Source organism: Aptenodytes forsteri, unplaced genomic scaffold, assembly GCF_000699145.1.
Source record: "Aptenodytes forsteri isolate BGI_AS27 unplaced genomic scaffold, ASM69914v1 Scaffold82, whole genome shotgun sequence".
Lineage (NCBI taxonomy): Eukaryota > Metazoa > Chordata > Aves > Sphenisciformes > Spheniscidae > Aptenodytes > Aptenodytes forsteri.
This window is the reverse complement of record NW_008795490.1, coordinates 3,970,601-3,987,771: the sequence shown is the minus strand read 5'-3', so window position 1 is coordinate 3,987,771 and position 17,171 is coordinate 3,970,601. Positions and strand designations below refer to the sequence as shown.

The 17,171-nt window shown below is 40.7% G+C and overlaps 1 protein-coding gene across 1 annotated transcript in view; it reads left to right on the top strand.

Moving 5' to 3' along the window:
- CNKSR3 (CNKSR family member 3) overlaps nucleotides 1-17,171 on the top strand; it is a 62,319-nt gene that overhangs the window by 13,587 nt on the left and 31,561 nt on the right. The window lies entirely within an intron of this gene.

Below are 17,171 nucleotides of genomic sequence, written 5' to 3'. Positions count from 1 at the left end.
CTCCACCAGCTCGCTCAGCACTCTCAGGTGGCTCCCATCTGGCCCCTTAGACTTGTGAGCATCCAGGTGGTGTAGCAGGTCATTGACTGCTTCCTCTTGGATTATGGGGGGAATGACACAGTAATGACAGTGTCTCCTAGGAGAATCCAGTAGTGACTCCTGGAGATCTGTCTATGATGGGAAGAGGTATGCACCATCAGCATTTTTCAGTTAATGTCATTCAGCTTGCTATGATGTATTAATGTGATTAGCAGGTGCTGATGGCTGGTGATTCTCACGTGCCTGTACTTACACCTCCCTGGTGACTGTGAGATTGTAAGGTGCTGGTCATAAATGTTTCCTAACAGTGTAGGAGGTTGTCATCTAAAAGGCTGGCTATCTGGCAACTACATCAGCTGTTGCCTTACAGCAAACTGCTCCCTGACTAGCTAGCTCATGGGTGTAACAGTAATCACAGTGTTTGCAAGGGTGCATACACAAAGGAGAGGCAGATGTGAGTAATGGACCTTGCTGCAATCAGCCAAAACAGTTCCACATGGTGGTGTGAGAAGGCAGCCAAACCAAATTAAAGGGATCACCCCATTTCTTCTTGGGAGCCAAGAGGCAGGCAGTTTTGCAATGTTCCCTCTTGTTTCCATTGTGGGAACAGGCATCAGAGCGTTAATTACCAGAGTTCAAGAAAAGGAGCTCTTGTGACTAATGAACTACTGCTTCAACCACAAAACCTTGAAACTTTTAAAAGGCAAGCTCTTAATTGCACGTTTGAGATGAAGGCCCTAGGGCGGGGGGTTGTTGCACTGTATTAACTACATAAAGTTATCAGGCTCACAGGCTTCAATGTGCTAGAGACACAAACAAGTAATGTAGAGTGTACTGTTACTGCTTTTAGAAAATTAAATGACTTTGCTTGACCTGTTGAAGGATAGTATTTATTTTTAGGGCCAGCAAAGGCTTTTTTTTTTTACTTGATAAGGAGTATAAAAATTACTCTTGCTGCAAAGATGTTGACCTATTTTCCCCATGTAAGGGGCCTAACCTATTAAAGTTGACAAGCCGTGGAGGCAGCCACCTTAGGAAGTATGCTTCAAAGGGGACAGTGCTTTTGTTGCCTCTAGTCAGTGTGTCACTACTGTTATCAATATTAATATTGCATGTGATTGAATTCTGTACTCACACTTGCTTCCATTATTCCTTTGGAAGAGTATTTATCCATGCTGTTGTGAAGAAGTTGTTAGCAACAGTAAACCAGATGGGCAGAGGCTTGGTGATGGGATGTATGAGCTGATGGAAGTCCAGCTCTGGATAAAGTGGATTGAAGTTTTGATTTTTGTCTCTGAGTGGAATGGGTTGGTTTGTTTGTTAAGTTGGGTTGTTGCTTTGCCAGGGAGTTTTGCTATGCAGTCTTTTCTAAAGGCTTCCCTCGCTGGAGTTTTTGGCATGGAGAGTGCGGCTGCGTGGGGGTCTGGCCTGTCCCCTCTGTCCCAAAGCTGCCCAGGCCCAGCCAGTTTCCCCGCTAGGAAGAGGGTGTCAGCTTTGATTTGATCTCTTTAGGTAGCTTGGAAATAAGGCTCTGTAATACTTGAGATAAAGTATGAATCCAGGAGAGAGGCTGCTGAGGCAGCTTTAAGTTGGTCAAAACAAACAAATAACTGTATTTGAATAAAACTTCTGATATTTCTGGATTGAATGTAATATCTCTTTATCAGTGGGCAAACTGCTGCTTCTAAGTTTCCATGCCTTTCAGTTTGTCATGGTTTAACCTCAGCCAGCAACTGAGCACCATGCAGCCGCTCACTCACTCTCCCCCCCCCTTGGTGGGACGGGGGAGAGAATTGGAAGAGTAAAAGTAAGAAAACTCGTGGGTTGAGATAAAAACAGTTTAATAATTGAAATAAAATAATAATAATAAAAGAATATACATAGCAAGTGATGCACAATGCAATTGCTCACCACCTGCTGACCGATGCCCAGCCAGTCCCCGAGCAGCGGCCCCCCGGCCAGCTTTCCCCCAGTTTATGTACTGAGCATGACGTCACATGGTATGGAATGTCCCTTGGGCCAGTTTGGCTGTGCCCCCTCCCAGCTTCTTGGGCACCTCCAGCCTTCTCAGTCGGTAGAGCATGGGAAACTGAAAAGTCCTTGGCTAGTGTAAGCACTGCTCAGCAACAACTAAAACATCGGTGTGTTACTAACATTATTCTCATCCTAAATCCAAAACACAGCGCTGTACCAGTTACTAGGAAGAAAATTAACTCTATCCCAGCTGAAACCAAGACACAGTTTCATACAGTCTTTATACCCATCAGATGGCACTTCTACAAAAATGATGCAGCTTTTAAAGATGGGAAGGGAGAGGGAGGAGAGAAAAAAAAATTGTAAATTTTTAAAGGAGTTTTGTAACTTTTTACATGTTTTGAATTAATGGCTCTAGTAAGTCCATTCTGTGATTAAGGTAACTATAACTCCTTTGAAAGATCAGGAGAAGAGGAGAGCATATCATATTTCAGTTTTTCTCTAGAAAGTTATGTTGAAGACAAGATAAGTATTTGTTAGAATAAAGTGGCTAGGCTTCTTCCAAATCTGTATTTCAAGGACCAGCAAAGCTTTGAGAATTTTACAGTGCTCGTGAAATATAACTTAGTTCTTCTTTTTACCCCATGCTTCTCTTCAAGTATAATGTTAGTCACGGAGCTACATAAGGCACACAGTTTCACATGAAACCTTGCATTTACTACTTCTCATTATTTCTACTCTTTGTACTGATTTGCAAAAAACACTGAAGTTTGTAATAGCTGGTAGTGGACAGCATAAAACCTCTGAGCACCAACAGGATGCTTGATTTTTTTTTTTTTAAAACAATGCTATTTGAAAGGTAAACAGAGGAGCAGTAAGTAGAAGAAAAATAAGAAATGAATGTCTAGGTGACCCTAGAAATAGGAATTGGAGAGGGGAGCATATTGTATTTAAAAAACAGGTGCAAAAATGATTGCACCCACTGTTTTTAGGACAGTATTTGCATCCGTTTGTTTCTAGCCTGTTTTTTCACTTGTTTCAGAGACTTCTGGATCGAGTTAATTCTTTGTGATTAACTACTGTGTTAAGAGTAAGTGCAGTCATCCCTCCCCTGCTCTTGCAGTTTCTCTCGCATGTCTTCATAACCCAGGCTAGGGACTTTTAGGGTCATAACCTAGGCTAGGGACCCAGGACTCTTACACTGAAGAGTTCTGTCTGTATGATTTTATTGTTAACAGGTATCTCCTGTTGTTAGTGCCCAACTAAATAGCCATATCCTTGTGATTATGTACTTGGGGTAGCTAAAGCAGGGTCTGCATTCAGGAAACTGCAATATGCTCTGAATCATCAACATAAGTGTACAAGTAGTATCTGTGGGGTTTGTTTATTTATAAAAAGAGCAACCAGGAAGAGTGAGGAAGAGCAACTGGATTTGCTGGGAAGCAGGAACACAAACCTATCATAGTGATGCAGAAGTTAATGGGTGACATCTTGATCACTGCTCTTAATACAACAGCAGAACTGTAGGTTATTTTTGGTGCTTAAAGTAATGTTAGAGGTTCAGGATCAGGGCCTCATTGTAAAAGATTGCATGCAATCTCCCGCATACACACACAAAAACATGTAGTGCGCTCCCCAAGGACTAAATTGTGTCAGACATTAAGAATGCAAACCATTTATGGGATTTTCATCCCTTCGTGCATCTGTTTTGCAAATACAGAACTCAAAGCCTTAAGGGGAGATTGTCCACTTAATACTCTTAGAAGTAGGGCTGTTAAATGGTTAGTTTATCACTTTCACAAATGGTAACCAAGCCTTATTTAAGATCCAATTTAGAGAATGCTCCCCCTTGGTTACTGTACAGCTGTAGGCGTGGCTGATGTGAAGTTTGATATAACTGAAATTGGGAGTAGTAGTATTTGGGATGAGGGAGAAATACAGTCCTTACAAGGTGGATCAGCCACTGGGTTAACAGACATTTTCTCTATGGGTGGCTTGTCAGTTTTTAGGAGGTATCTGCCTGTTTTTGCCTCTTGTAATGGTTGCCTTTCTCTACCAATTCCTGTCCTTTCAGCTGTTGAATTTGTGCTTAACTGAGACAAGCATGGGATTTTTTTTTAATTGATAATTGATTAATTTATTTGGTATGAAAGCCAACCCTAATGGAAAAAGTTAAAATACAAAGAAAAAGGTATTTTGCTAAAACAAGCTTTGAAAGTAACATTGTTCTTTAAAAAAAAAAAAAAAAACAAAAACGGATAGTGGCATAGAAAAAAAACTCAGTATGAGGAAAAATTGACTGTATATAAGAAATCAGTGATGCCAGGTAGACAAAGAGAATTGTTAAATGCATGAGAATAATGAACTGAAGCAGCATTGCTTTGAAGTGTCAGTAGGCAAAACATAATATAGGTGGAAGTACAGGTGGCTGTATTTTACTGAGGTTAACTCTCTGTGAAGCAGAAACATTTCCTTGTTCAGACAGCTTTGAATTTTTGACACCTTGAAGTTTCATCTTGTGATGGTGCTCATGTAAACTGCGTGTTACTGTGAATGCATTAACATTACAATTGAAATTACAAGACTTTAAGGGGAATGGCTTATTAAATTGTCCAGGAGTGCTCCTATGTCTGGTGCTGTTGTGCAAATTGTTTTTAAATTTGGTTGTGAATTACTTTAAAGTATAGTAATAATGAAGTTAGGTGAGCTAGAAAAGTACAGTGAATAGGGAGCTGCCTCTTGGTAAGTTTAACTTCATATGTCTGCTTCCTGGAAAACTGGAGCAAGGAGATAAGGGATGGGGTGAAACCTGCCAAAGGGCATACCCCTAGGTAAGAGGTGAAATGTTGTTTCACTTTAAGCAATATCATACAAAATGACTGATGGTAATAACATCTGGGTCTCAGAAGACCAGTCTGACCAGCAACCTGGGACACTGATGGGACACAGCATAGCCAGTTTTGAACACTTAGGCAGTAAATGCACTTGGTGTGTCTTGAATATTTTGTATCTGGGGATATAGCGAGAGCAGTGTCATGCAGGAGGGACTTCATTGTTGTTATGTCAAGTACTGACAGTACAGAGACCTTCTCCGTCTATGTCCCATCTTTCCCCCCCTTTCCCCCCCCCCCCCCAACCCCTCCGAGGGGGCAAACTTCCCCCCCCCCCCCCCCCCCCCCCAAATACTTACGAGGGGCAAATAGAATTGTCAGCTATACCTTATAGGACCATGTATTAATGTGCTAGCTGTGCAACCCTCCATCCCACACGGCACCATATTCCTTGCTGTCCTCTGTTTTGTGGCGTTCACTACTTCTTGTCCAACATCCCTTCAGTCATTTAAAGTGCCGCCTTATATTCATTAAGTCCATGGTGCCAAATACAGTCCTGTGACATCTTTCTGCTTCCTCCTATATGGCACCTACACAGTATACTTCCCAAAACCTGTGCCTTCCATGGTATCATTTGCTGCCAGGCTGTGCAGTAGTGTCTCGGGGATGGTGTATGTTGGTCCACAACACAGAGCTTGTCCAGCCTGCTATTTGCAGCGTTTCTCTGGTGCACTGGCATGCCTCTCAGAAGATGCTCAGACACAACCAGATCACCCGAAGGGGCCCCTCATCACCTCTAGTTTGGCTCTCTGTCACCACTTTTGCTATGGATAGGACCTGGAAGGTTTTCTGGCAAGGGGGTGGTAGTATGGTGCAGGTGAGAAAGAAGGGGATGAGGGATGTTAGAGAGAGGAGTGGGATGGATGATGGGAAGAATGAGACTAGAGAGGTGGTCTTCAGCCATACAACATGACTTACAGACTGTCCTAATTCTGTAGTTTCCACAGCTTCCAGAGTTTTTGCCTCTGGGGACTTAAATGATTACACATTCCTGCTATGGATTGAGCTGCAATATGTATTTAACTAGAACAATAAAATGAAATTAAATTGTTTCCATTTAAAAAAAAAAAAAATCTGGTTCCCTTAATCTTGTGGATGACTCCACAGCTAGCACTGAAACTATTTTAGGTTCAGTGCTATTATACTTCTGTAAGCGAAATGGTGAAGTGTTTTAAAGGCTTGTTTTGAGTAGCAGTTCTCCTGTAAAAAGTGTGTGTTAGAATAGTGGTATAAAAAAGAAACCACCCAACAGATTCAGCATGGTTGTGTAAGTTGGAAAATTCTGGGAAATGTGTTTCTCTCTGGTTGTATTGATTTAGTGAAAACATCTGTATCTGTTAGCAGCAGCAGAAATGAGATTTCTTTTGGGCTTCTCTTTGGAGCTGTTAATGGGTGTGAGGAAATACACCTCTCTAAGTAGGGTCCACAGCCAGTCCAGTGAGGAGCAGCATGGGGGGGGGGTGTCTCATGAGGTACAAGTCAGGTCTCTGATGGATGAGCTCTGCAGGCCATAGTTGTGCCACTTTCTGTTGTTTATCACCCATCCCCCTGCAACTCTCTGCCCTCGTCCACTGCAGTAATTCCACAGCAAAGATGGCAGACCAGGTTGTGTCTTCCTACGTATCTTTCCAATTTACAGCCCATTGTACTTGCTGAAGCTGCTGCTGATGTTGAGCTTATAAAGGTCCTACTGCAGTCGTTGAGGCACAGGCATCCGTACAGCTTGCCTTCTCCTGTCAAGATGTTGAAGTTAAGTGGCTGGGACAAATCAGTCTCTGGTGGTGTGGGGGAGCTTTACCTTAGTTTTGGATAAAAGTGAGTTGGCAGTAACCAACTATGCATCTCTCTGTGCCATCTGGGATCCAATGTTGTGAATGTTCTGAGGTCATGTTGTCCTTCTGCGTGTGGCCTCCTTACTGAGAGGGTGAGTCAGGGTGTTGGACCAGCCTGAAAATGAAATGGCAATTGGTCTCCTACCTCAGTTCTTCTTGCCAACTAGCTGCAGAAGAGACAAATGCTGTGGTATACCCATGGGTGGTTTGTTTCTGAGGTAGTCATCCCCTTTGCTCTGTAAAGGAGAGGGCACGTGGTGAAGTGGATTGATTGCCTGCAAAACCTACCACTGTATGGAGGGAGAGACAAAGGTCTTGTCTGTAGATTCTTCTCAACTGCAGCTTTCAGTGGCCAGATACCACTCTGCTTTTGTTCCTGCCAAAACCCTACTGTGCCTAGGCAAAGCTGTTATTTGCATCAATGGAACAAACAATTAATTTTTCAGTGAGAGAGAAAAACAGACCTAGCTTGACTACAGAAGTTGCAAGTTCCTGTTTGAGTATAATTTAAAATGTATTGGTCAGCATGTCTTAAAGTGTACTTAGTATGAAGGAAAAGCCTTAGTGGGGGTGAGAAAAAGGAATACTGGAATCATCTGGTTTTCTCCACTTTTTACTTTTGATTTTACCACTTGCTTTTTTTTCCTGTTGGAGACAGACTTAGTGGTTCTTTGAGCCCATGTGCATTGGGAAACAACTTCTGAGCATCCAAGAGGAGTGAGATTTTCAAGCCCAGGTTGGAACAGAGTCCCCGCATTTAACCTTTGAAAGTTTCATTGTCAGTTTTGACACAGTATGTGAGAACGATGCCTTATGTCACTAATAGCCTGTAGGACGCATTAATTTATCCTGATGTATGTGTAACAGTTCTACACTCATCGCTTGAGTGGAATTAATGAAGCCACTCTGTGCTGGTGTAATAAAGTAAGTAACTTCTGTTGATGCCCTGTTTAAGCAATGCCTTTTGATTAGTCATGGACATCAGTTGGAAGCAGCAAAAAAAGACAGAAGAGAATTTTCTAGGGTGTAGGAAGGAGCTGGCAGTGTTTTTAGACCTTTTAAATCTGTTGCGTCTATCTCTCACCGCAGCCATTTAGTCCTCTTTCTTGCCTCCCCTAATGCATGCATGTGTGACTTTAAAGTCACATTGAGTGATTATTCTTTCACCATGCTAAAAGCTCCGTATTTGCTGACACTGTCAGTCATGTCTTCACCAGCAAAATGATTTTATTAGGTTGTGACAAACACTATGGTACGTTCACTGGACGCGATGGCTGTCAAAAGAGTTTGAATGAATTAGTTCAAGAACAATTTTTTTTTAGTAATAATTAAACATTATTTTTTCTGCCATTGCAGTAGTCTACTACGGTATGCAGTGCCAAGCTCTGTGGGTTTAAAATAACTTTCCTGGGGGGGATAAGTTGATTGCTAGATATAATGGTAAAAACTTAGGGTGAAAAAGAATAACAAGATCTGGATCATACTTGCTGGAAGTGCTTCTCTGTCAGTGGAGAGCCATTCTAAACCCATTTAATTACAGCTATTTTAAATGCAACCAACAGACAAATAGGCACACCTTTGCCTATTTGTAGGCACTATATATACTGTACAGATAGGCACTTTGCCTATTTGTAACACTATACATATTAGTATATTGGGCAAAGAGGTGTTTTCTTGTTTCAGTTTGGAGTTTGTAGCAGTTCTTAGGTGCTATTTGAGCAATAAATGTTGATTAAATAAAAGTGCCTCGTTATAGCTACAACATACTGCTGTTTTATTTGGTTTGTGTTGCCGTGCTCATGCTGCAGTATACCCAGGGGATGAATGCGAGTTGCATCTTGCCACAAGTAGGTTATCGTTTTTACTGTGAAGTCAGGGAGGATGTTGTCAGCAGTGTCCCTGAAGACATCTTGTGGTATTGGCTAGGAAGCTATTTGGGCTTGTCTGCCCAGGGCAGGTGTGTTCTCCATTTTAATGTGTTTTGCATGCATTTGCTGAATGTTGGCTTTCATCGCATGTTCTGTTTAAACTTAGAGTGCCAGATCTACCTGCAGAGAACATATGGATATGCTCTGCTTCCATCTCATTTAGTTTGCCAAACAAAATGTGTTAAAGCATGGAAAGGTTGCTTTCGCTAAGCATAGCTGGTCAGTAAGTGATGTAGTTGATTCTTAAAAGAGAAAACCAAAGCATGAGTGTTGTATTGTGTGAAGCTACTTCATCACGTGGAACTTACTCATTGATGCAGACAGAGAATATACACCAAAGTTGGCAGGAAAAAATAATGTGCATCAGTTTTCTTCTTTTTTTTCATCCTTCATCTTTCTCTGGTCAGCAGTCCTGTTCTGGTGGTGGCTGGGATTAGCAAAGAGTTACAGCTGAAATGCTGCCAGCAAGATATCATGCTGCCAGGTGTTTGAGGTCTTGAATATGAGCCTTTGTTTGTGGTTCCTATTCTTCCTTCTTGGAAACCCATTTTCCTAAGATGAGTATTTGGGGTGGCACTGCGGAGTCTGGCTGCCTGGGGCTGTGGTCCTGGACAAGGGTGTCTCTCATCTTTTCCCTCTTCCTTCCAGGTGAGTCAAAATTTCAACTCTAGAAGCCAAATGATACTTAATGGCCTAATGTTCAGAGCTGGAGTCAATCGTGTTCTCTCAGGGAAGTGAGAGATGCTTGCCATTAGCAAGCATGATGGCAGCAAAGCCCCACTAGGTTATGGCCTAGCATATGCAGCAGGGGCCCACAGCTGTGCACAGATGTCCAGTCCAGCTCTGCTGGTGGAAAAACATGACTGCATGTGTATTCTGACCCACCTGCCTTCAAATCGGTGGGAACGTAATACAGTACGTGTTTGGTTTTGCTTTTTTTTTTGTTTCCTGGTATACTCTACTTTTTCATGTCTAGAGGGAATGCCCTGTCAAATTAAAAAAGGTTTTAATTTATGTTTCTCTCTGGTTGTGGCATAATGATCTATTTTTCAGTGTAGTAAAGTATGATTGGCCTATGTCTTCATGCTTGTATCTCTTTTATGAAGAGAGTTTTTTCTGGTTAAACCTGTATGTCATTATGCTGTGTCCTGTTTTTTTTTCTTTTTTTTAGAAACATGGCATGCCAGCACAATTCACTTTCTATAGCATTACATTTTAATTTTGCCTCTAATTTGAAGCCGTAAAGCTATGTCATAATAAGAAACCCTTTGTGGAAAATAGTAGAAATAGATTTCTCTTCCCCCATCCCAATTTTTTCATGAGTTCTCTGAAAAAGAGCTATTGAAAAGAAGGAAAACTCAACTTTGAGTTGTAGCTGAAATGCTTTTGGAATTAAATACCATTAACTTTTCATTTATTATAGAATTGCTTTTATCTCAGTTTATTGTATGCTACCATTCACTCATGTCAAATATATTTTTGCAGTCCTGTTGCAAGTTCACTCATTGTCAACTGAAGGTACAATTTCTAAACTGATTCACTCTTGTAATTTCCCACTCGCTGTTAATATCTCAAGCTGGATTACAACCCACAAGAGCAGCTGTGTGATTCACTGTGAACTATTTCCTAATATTACCAGGGTCTATTTTTGCTGTGGTTTTTTTTTTACCAGTCTGTAAAAGCTTTGGTTGTATCTTTAGCTTAAATTGATATAAAAATTCAGTATTAGTGTTTAGCCTTTTCCTCCATCCCCTCCACCTGGCCTTCTATTTCTCTACGTAGAGTTTTTGCATTTTTGAGAAAATATTGTGTCACTATTACAGTAAATACTAACACCAATAGTAGCTTTCACTAGTGAAGAGAGAACAATTTTCTTAACTCTTAAGATAAAAGTAATTAAAAGGAAGCTGCCATCTACATTTTGGTGCTGTGTATGGCACAGCTGTGGAAGTCCTGTGTCCTGTGCTGTCTAGCTCTGTGTCCCATCCTGAATGTTTGCCAAAAAGGGATATGTTAAGGAGGATTGTAGGAAAGGTGACATGTTGTGTATTTCCTTCTGTAGGCTTCCTCAAGTGTTCAACCATTTCTGTTTGAGTCTTTCAGAGTCAGACATGACTTCTGTGGCATTTTCTTTCCTGAACCTTTTCACCTTCCCCTGAACCCGTATGGATGTTTAACATTCATTGCACAGTGCTGTGTGAAGAATCACTGTTTCATTGATTGTTTGGACCTGTTACATGCTAGCTTCATTGGCTCTCCTGAACTCCTGTACTGGAAGAGATTATGTATAATCAGTGCTCTTTCTGTTTTTCTGTGCCACTTCTGGCTTTATTTTTATTTAGTTGCTCTGAGCAACCTGATGTAGTTGAATGTCCCTGCCTGGAAGAGATTATGTATAATCAGTGCTCTTTCTGTTTTTCTGTGCCACTTCTGGCTTTATTTTTATTTAGTTGCTCTGAGCAACCTGATGTAGTTGAAGATGTCCCTGCCCATGGCAGGGGGGTTGGACTAGATGACCTTAGAGGTCCCTTCCAACCCAAACTATTCTATGATTCTAATTATAGGCCTTTATTGTGGTGTTCTCCCTACAATCTTTCCTACTGTAAAGACTCTACTCTTGCTCCACGTCTGCTTAGTTTCCTGAAAATATTTTGAGGGAAATCTGAGTGGGTTTTTCTGGCTTTTGTAGAGAGAGGTCTTGCTTTGCAAACCTGCTGGAGTTCTTGGAAGGGTTCAGCAAGCATGTGGACAAAAGCTATTTTGACTCTTCCTTAATGTACTTCATGATTTACCCTGTGAAGTGTTGAAGCTTATAGTTGTCCTCAAATTTACAGTCTGGAGCATGATAATGGGTACTGCTGGAATGGTCTTAATCAATGGCTTTGTAAGGAGGACTGGTAAAAAGTATAGCACAGCGGAAAGCCTGTCAATCTCAGATGGCATCTGTATGGAGCGACTAAAGGTTAAACACAGTCTCCATAGCCCGTCTGGTCAGGATGGCTTACAAACTAAATTTACCCACCAGTTCTTTATTACAAGGCAAAGCTTTCAGTTTTGCATTCAAAAGAAGCTAAGGGATTTATGGATGGATTTGAATAGAACGAATGGATTTATTTTGAGGTAGTGTGAATGCATGTGTATGTAGTCTGTTTTTCCAGGCTAAATATGTTAGTTGGAAATACTGAAAATAGGAACATGTTGCAAAAGGCTTTCTGTACAACTGTCAGTCAGAAGGGATTACAGAGGGGACAGTAAAGCACTCATTATCAAAGTTGAAGGCTTGCCCTTTCCCTCTGTCCTGCTGTGACCTTCATGAGAGAGCTGCCCTTTGCATCTCTGCTGGCAGGCAGAGGCCAGCAATTTGTCTGGTTCCATCCCTGTATAAAGGGGGGACAGGCAAGAAACTTCTGTACCATTCTGGCTGTTCTAGGCAATGCTTGTCCTCAGCAAAGCTCTAGACCTAATGCCTGGTGAGGCAACAGGCCGTGCCTGCTTGGTTAGGATGCGGATGATTAAACAGAAATGTGGAAGAGTTCCTTACAATTGACTACATGAGAAGAACTTATTTTATAAACAAGCTGGTTTATGCAGGAGACATGTTGCGATGCTGATAATAAGCAGCTCTTGCTCTTCAATTCTGTTTGGTTTTTGTTTGTTTGTTTTTAAAGTGATTGATACTTCAGATGGTGGCAGTGTTATGAGTGATTGTGGAATGACTTGGATTAAAAAATTGAACAAGGAAGTTTTTTTACCTTTGTACACTAGGCGACAGTAATTCAAAGATCTCTTGAAGGCTTTTATTTTTTCTTGGTAAACTAAGGTCTTTGAGCTCTTTTCTGGCCCCTATAAGTGGCTCACACCAACTGATAACTAAACTTTTGTTCTGAAAACTTACAGAAAGATAAATGCTGAACCAATCACGATAGCTAAGAAACCATCAGGCATGTGGGTTCTAGAAAGTCAGTTCTTACCTAGGCTCAAATTATTACTGAATTAAGTTTCCACTGACTGTTCTAGATTATTTTTTATCATCCTTTTAAAGGACCTTGGATTCCTTTGTTAAAGTCGTTCCTGGCTCTGTTTGTCTGTAATATTGCAGGAGGAGAATGACATCCATGGTGTTACAGTGTAACAACTGCATTCTATATTAAAGAAAACCATGTGTGTGTTTTCTTTCTCCTTGAACTTTTCAATTTGTTCCTTTTTCACCCTGTACCTGTCCTACTGAGCTGCTTCAGCTTTTCACAGCTGTCTTGCAGATCCTTTTTCCTTATTTTCATTTGCCTTCTCAGGTGCTGGTTCACCTGCTTACGAAGTAGCTCTTTTCTCTTTCTAGTGTTCATTTGCTGCCTTGATTCCCTTCTGCTTTTTCTTTTATTAATTTCTTCCAGTCCTGGAAATAGATGGAGGAAATGAAGGGAGGAGGCTATCATGATAACAGTTATAAAATGATGTGGAATATAAATGATAGTATAATGGCACGCACCATGGGGTATGTCAAAGATTCTCCTAGAATTGATGATCTTTCAAAGCTTGGGAGGATGGATTGAAGTTGGTGTGTGCAAGGAGTCTTTGGAGACTACTAAAAGTGGCAACTGAATAGACCCTGAAGGGGAGACCAGAATATGAGTGACTTTCTTAGGTGGGAAGGTCAGATTCTTACAACATCTGAATGTGTGTTTCTTAAGGTGATGGGGCAAAAAAGACTCAGGCAGTCCCACCTAGCCAGCTGTCCAAGGGAGCCCTTTGATGGGCTGAGGGTTGTAGCTGAACCTTGGTGCTACCCTGAGACACCAGCTGCTGCCAGTTTGTTAATCACCTGACAGAGAAGAGATGAGTACATGTTCATAATAATAAGGCTGTATTTCCTTGAGACAGTGAGCAATGATGCCCGTGGTGGTGCCATGTGAAGGAGAAGGTCTTGTAATTATGAGTTCTTCTTTTGTTCAAGTGACTTGTTCTCCTCCTGCTTCCTCGTGTCAGCTTTGGCATTTTATGAGCTATCCTGAGAATCTGTTCAGCTTCCTGAACTAATGGAAAATGATCCCCATCACCTTCCAGTTCCCCCTCCCCATTCCTTCCTCAGTTCCTTGTCCTGTCTATCTCCTCTTCCCTTCCTTGCTCCCCCCCATCCACCCCATGTTGGAGTAGATAGACTCTGTGGTCTCACAAGAGAAGAGAGTGAGGAAGAATGGGATGGTGGGAGGAAAGAAGAGGTGGTGAGTCAGCTGGTTTTGGATCTGTGGTTGTAATACATTAGTTAACTGTTCTTACTGCTTTATGGTAGGTAAATTATTTGGTAATGTCCAGCACAGAAGTTGAGCAAAAAGCATGAACCTACTTAACAACTCTAGTTGTAAAACACGTCTCTAGTACTTTGGCAGTCAGATACGCCATTGCTGAATGGCTGACATCTATCAACAGTAGAAATGTTAATTTTCTCTGAATAGTAAACTGATAGTTATGGCTTAGACCCAAGCCTCCCCCTTAACCCTCTCAAAGTTGGTTTTTTCCCCTCGATTCTTACTCAAAATAACTTTCTTAATCTTGGAAACAGATTGAGATTGGTATCAGTGCAAATCTGTAATGTAAGCCCTGTCGTAATATTTTTGCATGAATGCAAGGTATTGAATGTCTTCTGGGGTGCTTTGCGTGGTAGTGGAAGGTTATTTTAGACAGAAAAGTCTAGACAGTTCTTAAGATCTATTGCACATCTCTACACCTGCCAAAATTTGTGAGGGAGTTTTGTTCAAGTTACACTGCAGTTCCTCAGAAGGGTTTTCATGATATGAATAACACTAACTAGACTAGTCTCCCTCCCTCCCCAAAATATCGGTGCTACTATTGTTGTAAAACTTGGGTAATGTTCTGCAATTGCTATTTCTATTTCCATCTTCTCTCATTCTCTAACAGTTACGCAAGTAGGAAGGATGTTATCTTTCGTGCATGGTTTTGATGTATGTGCAAGGAATAATATAAAGATTTCTCACATGCAATTGAGACAAATGCTTTTTAAACACACTTTGAGCATAAAATGAATAGAGTAGACTTCAGAAGGGCTTTTCAGTGGGTAAAGGAGATAAATATAGATCTCTTTTCCAATGTCGGAGTCTTAATTGTATTTTTTTCGGAAATAGAGAAAACTATTTTCTTGCTTGAACCTGCTAATATCAAACTGTTGAAAATGACCTGGCATGTAAGAAAGCATATTTCTAAGTAATGTAGACTGCTTTTTTATAGTTTGTAATTCATCTAAGTTTCTCAAAAATATCTGGAATTTGCTAATGGGCAATACCAAGTCTATGTGAGGCTCTGAAGTTCACAGAGAAAATACATGGAAAGAACTGAGATGTTTGGAAGAAGGAAAAAAAGAGCAGTTCGTTTAGATTACCCGAGGCATTTGAAAGCTGACTTTTTAAACTTTACTTAAATATTATTTAGTTTATTTTATTGAACTGATTTATGAGTCCTTTTTTCCTCCCTTTTCTTTTTCCCCTTGGAGAAATAGGAATTTTTTGGTTTGCATATGATGTTTAAACATTTCATTCATACGATGGAAAACTAAACAATAGGCTATAAATGTGGTTGCAATCTCAATTAAAATGTTTAAGACTTTTCCATATGTTTCTTAGTAAAAATAATAACAACACTAATGTTAGTAAGCTCATCTTAAACCATTAGTGAACGCTTGCCATGAGTGTGTGGGTCTGTCTTCGCTTCCTGCTTTGCATAGTTTTGGTCACTTAATCTTAAATACATTTCTAGCTGAGCGGCTGTGCCTCTGTGGCTGTTTTGAATTAATATTTGTGTGATTTTGTAATATTTTATAAAATATAATCTTATGGTGTGACTGTAGAAGTATTGTTTTTAAGGACTCATTTAAAAAAATTTTAGAGGTAGCTGTTCAAGTTGTAATAGACCTTCAAGAACAGGCAAGCATGAATTAAAAAGAAAAAAAAAAAGGCACAGGCAAGCTGAAAGCTGTAGTTGTATTTCCTGGGGGGGATATATACATTTGTAAGTCTCATGTTTTAGCATAGAGTGAGGATCTAGAAAGTTGAGTCAACACACAGAAAAGATAGTAGGCAAAAGCAACACCGCATCCAAAAAACTTAAAAAACTAAAAACTTCATTCTGTGCTGAATAAAGTGTTTTATTTTAGGTGTTTGTGTAATTTGTAATGGAAACTATGGGCATACAATGGCAAATGATGGGAAACAGTGGTCTGCAAGACAGTACTAAAAATTGGGAATGCCAAATATGTGCACTGTATGTCAGCCTCGGTTGAGAATTTGTTTTGAAAAAATAAATTGTTAAACAGTGAAGGCCAGATCTTTTTATTATTTTTCCTGGGAAAAGAGTTTGTATAGCCTAAGGGAGAATTTGGTGCCTGTGGGAAAGAGAACGCTGGGCTCAATTTCCAAAATTTATGCGGCCTTGCCAAGACAGATGGGAGGAAACAAGAGTGCACCCCGAACAACTGTAGCCCTGGGAGACTCTGCTCATCTTGCATGCAGGTTTTCCCATTCATAATTATGCTTAAAAATCAAGCTCTGCACATTAGTAGCTCTGCACATGGAGGAGTCAAGCTTGTTCAGCCAGATTTTGATGTACTGCAATAATTAAGCTTGCCCGAGTCATGTAAAGGGGTGACTGTTAAGTGCCAGCGTGTCTGTCCTTATTAATTTCTGAGCGAGCACTATAAAGGCAAGTGATAGGTGTTAAGTAAGCCTGTGCCTTTGAGAGTCCGTAATCTACAGATCTGCTGTGACCAGACACTGCAAGGCAGCAGTGACTGCTGGTGCTGCTGTTATGAAATGAATATGTTTCATGTGACTCCTGGAACCCCCCTTGTGATTTGTCTCGAATGGTTTCCTGGCAGTAGAGTGTGCTGGGAGTGCTTGTTTTCCAGGCTGCTACTGCGGCTCCGTGAGTGGAGCTGAGTGCTGGTTTTCTGGCTCTTATTTCCTTGTAGTTCAGGATGCTGTTTGTGTTTCTCATCTGCAGCATTCGACATCCTGTCCATCTCAATGGCTTCCTTTTGAGCCAGTGTAATGGATAAACATCCTTTATACAGCTAAAGGTTCAATTTTTTTAAAACTGAATAGTCAAACAATGTAGCTGTTGTGGATGCTACAAAGTAGATGTCGAAAGCCTAATCTGAATTTTTGCTCATGTCAACTGTTTTCAGTGAACATGGTGTTTTTCTGCAAAACAGATCTAATTGGATCTGTTCCTTTTGCTCTAGCTAATACACTGAAGTGGAACAGGGCATCAAGAGCACTGCATCACCTTTAAAATAACACATCCATCCAAATTTTTTCCCCAGATTGTTGCTGCTCGCAGGATCTTGAAGAACAGAGGAAATGAGCAGAATACACAAGAAAACAGGATTAACATATGAAGCTTAGTTAAAACAAAATGAAAACCAGAAATCCTTTCTGTAATCACTGGGGAAAAGATACTGTAGAGAACAGGATCATAGAATCACAATTTAAAGTGAGGAT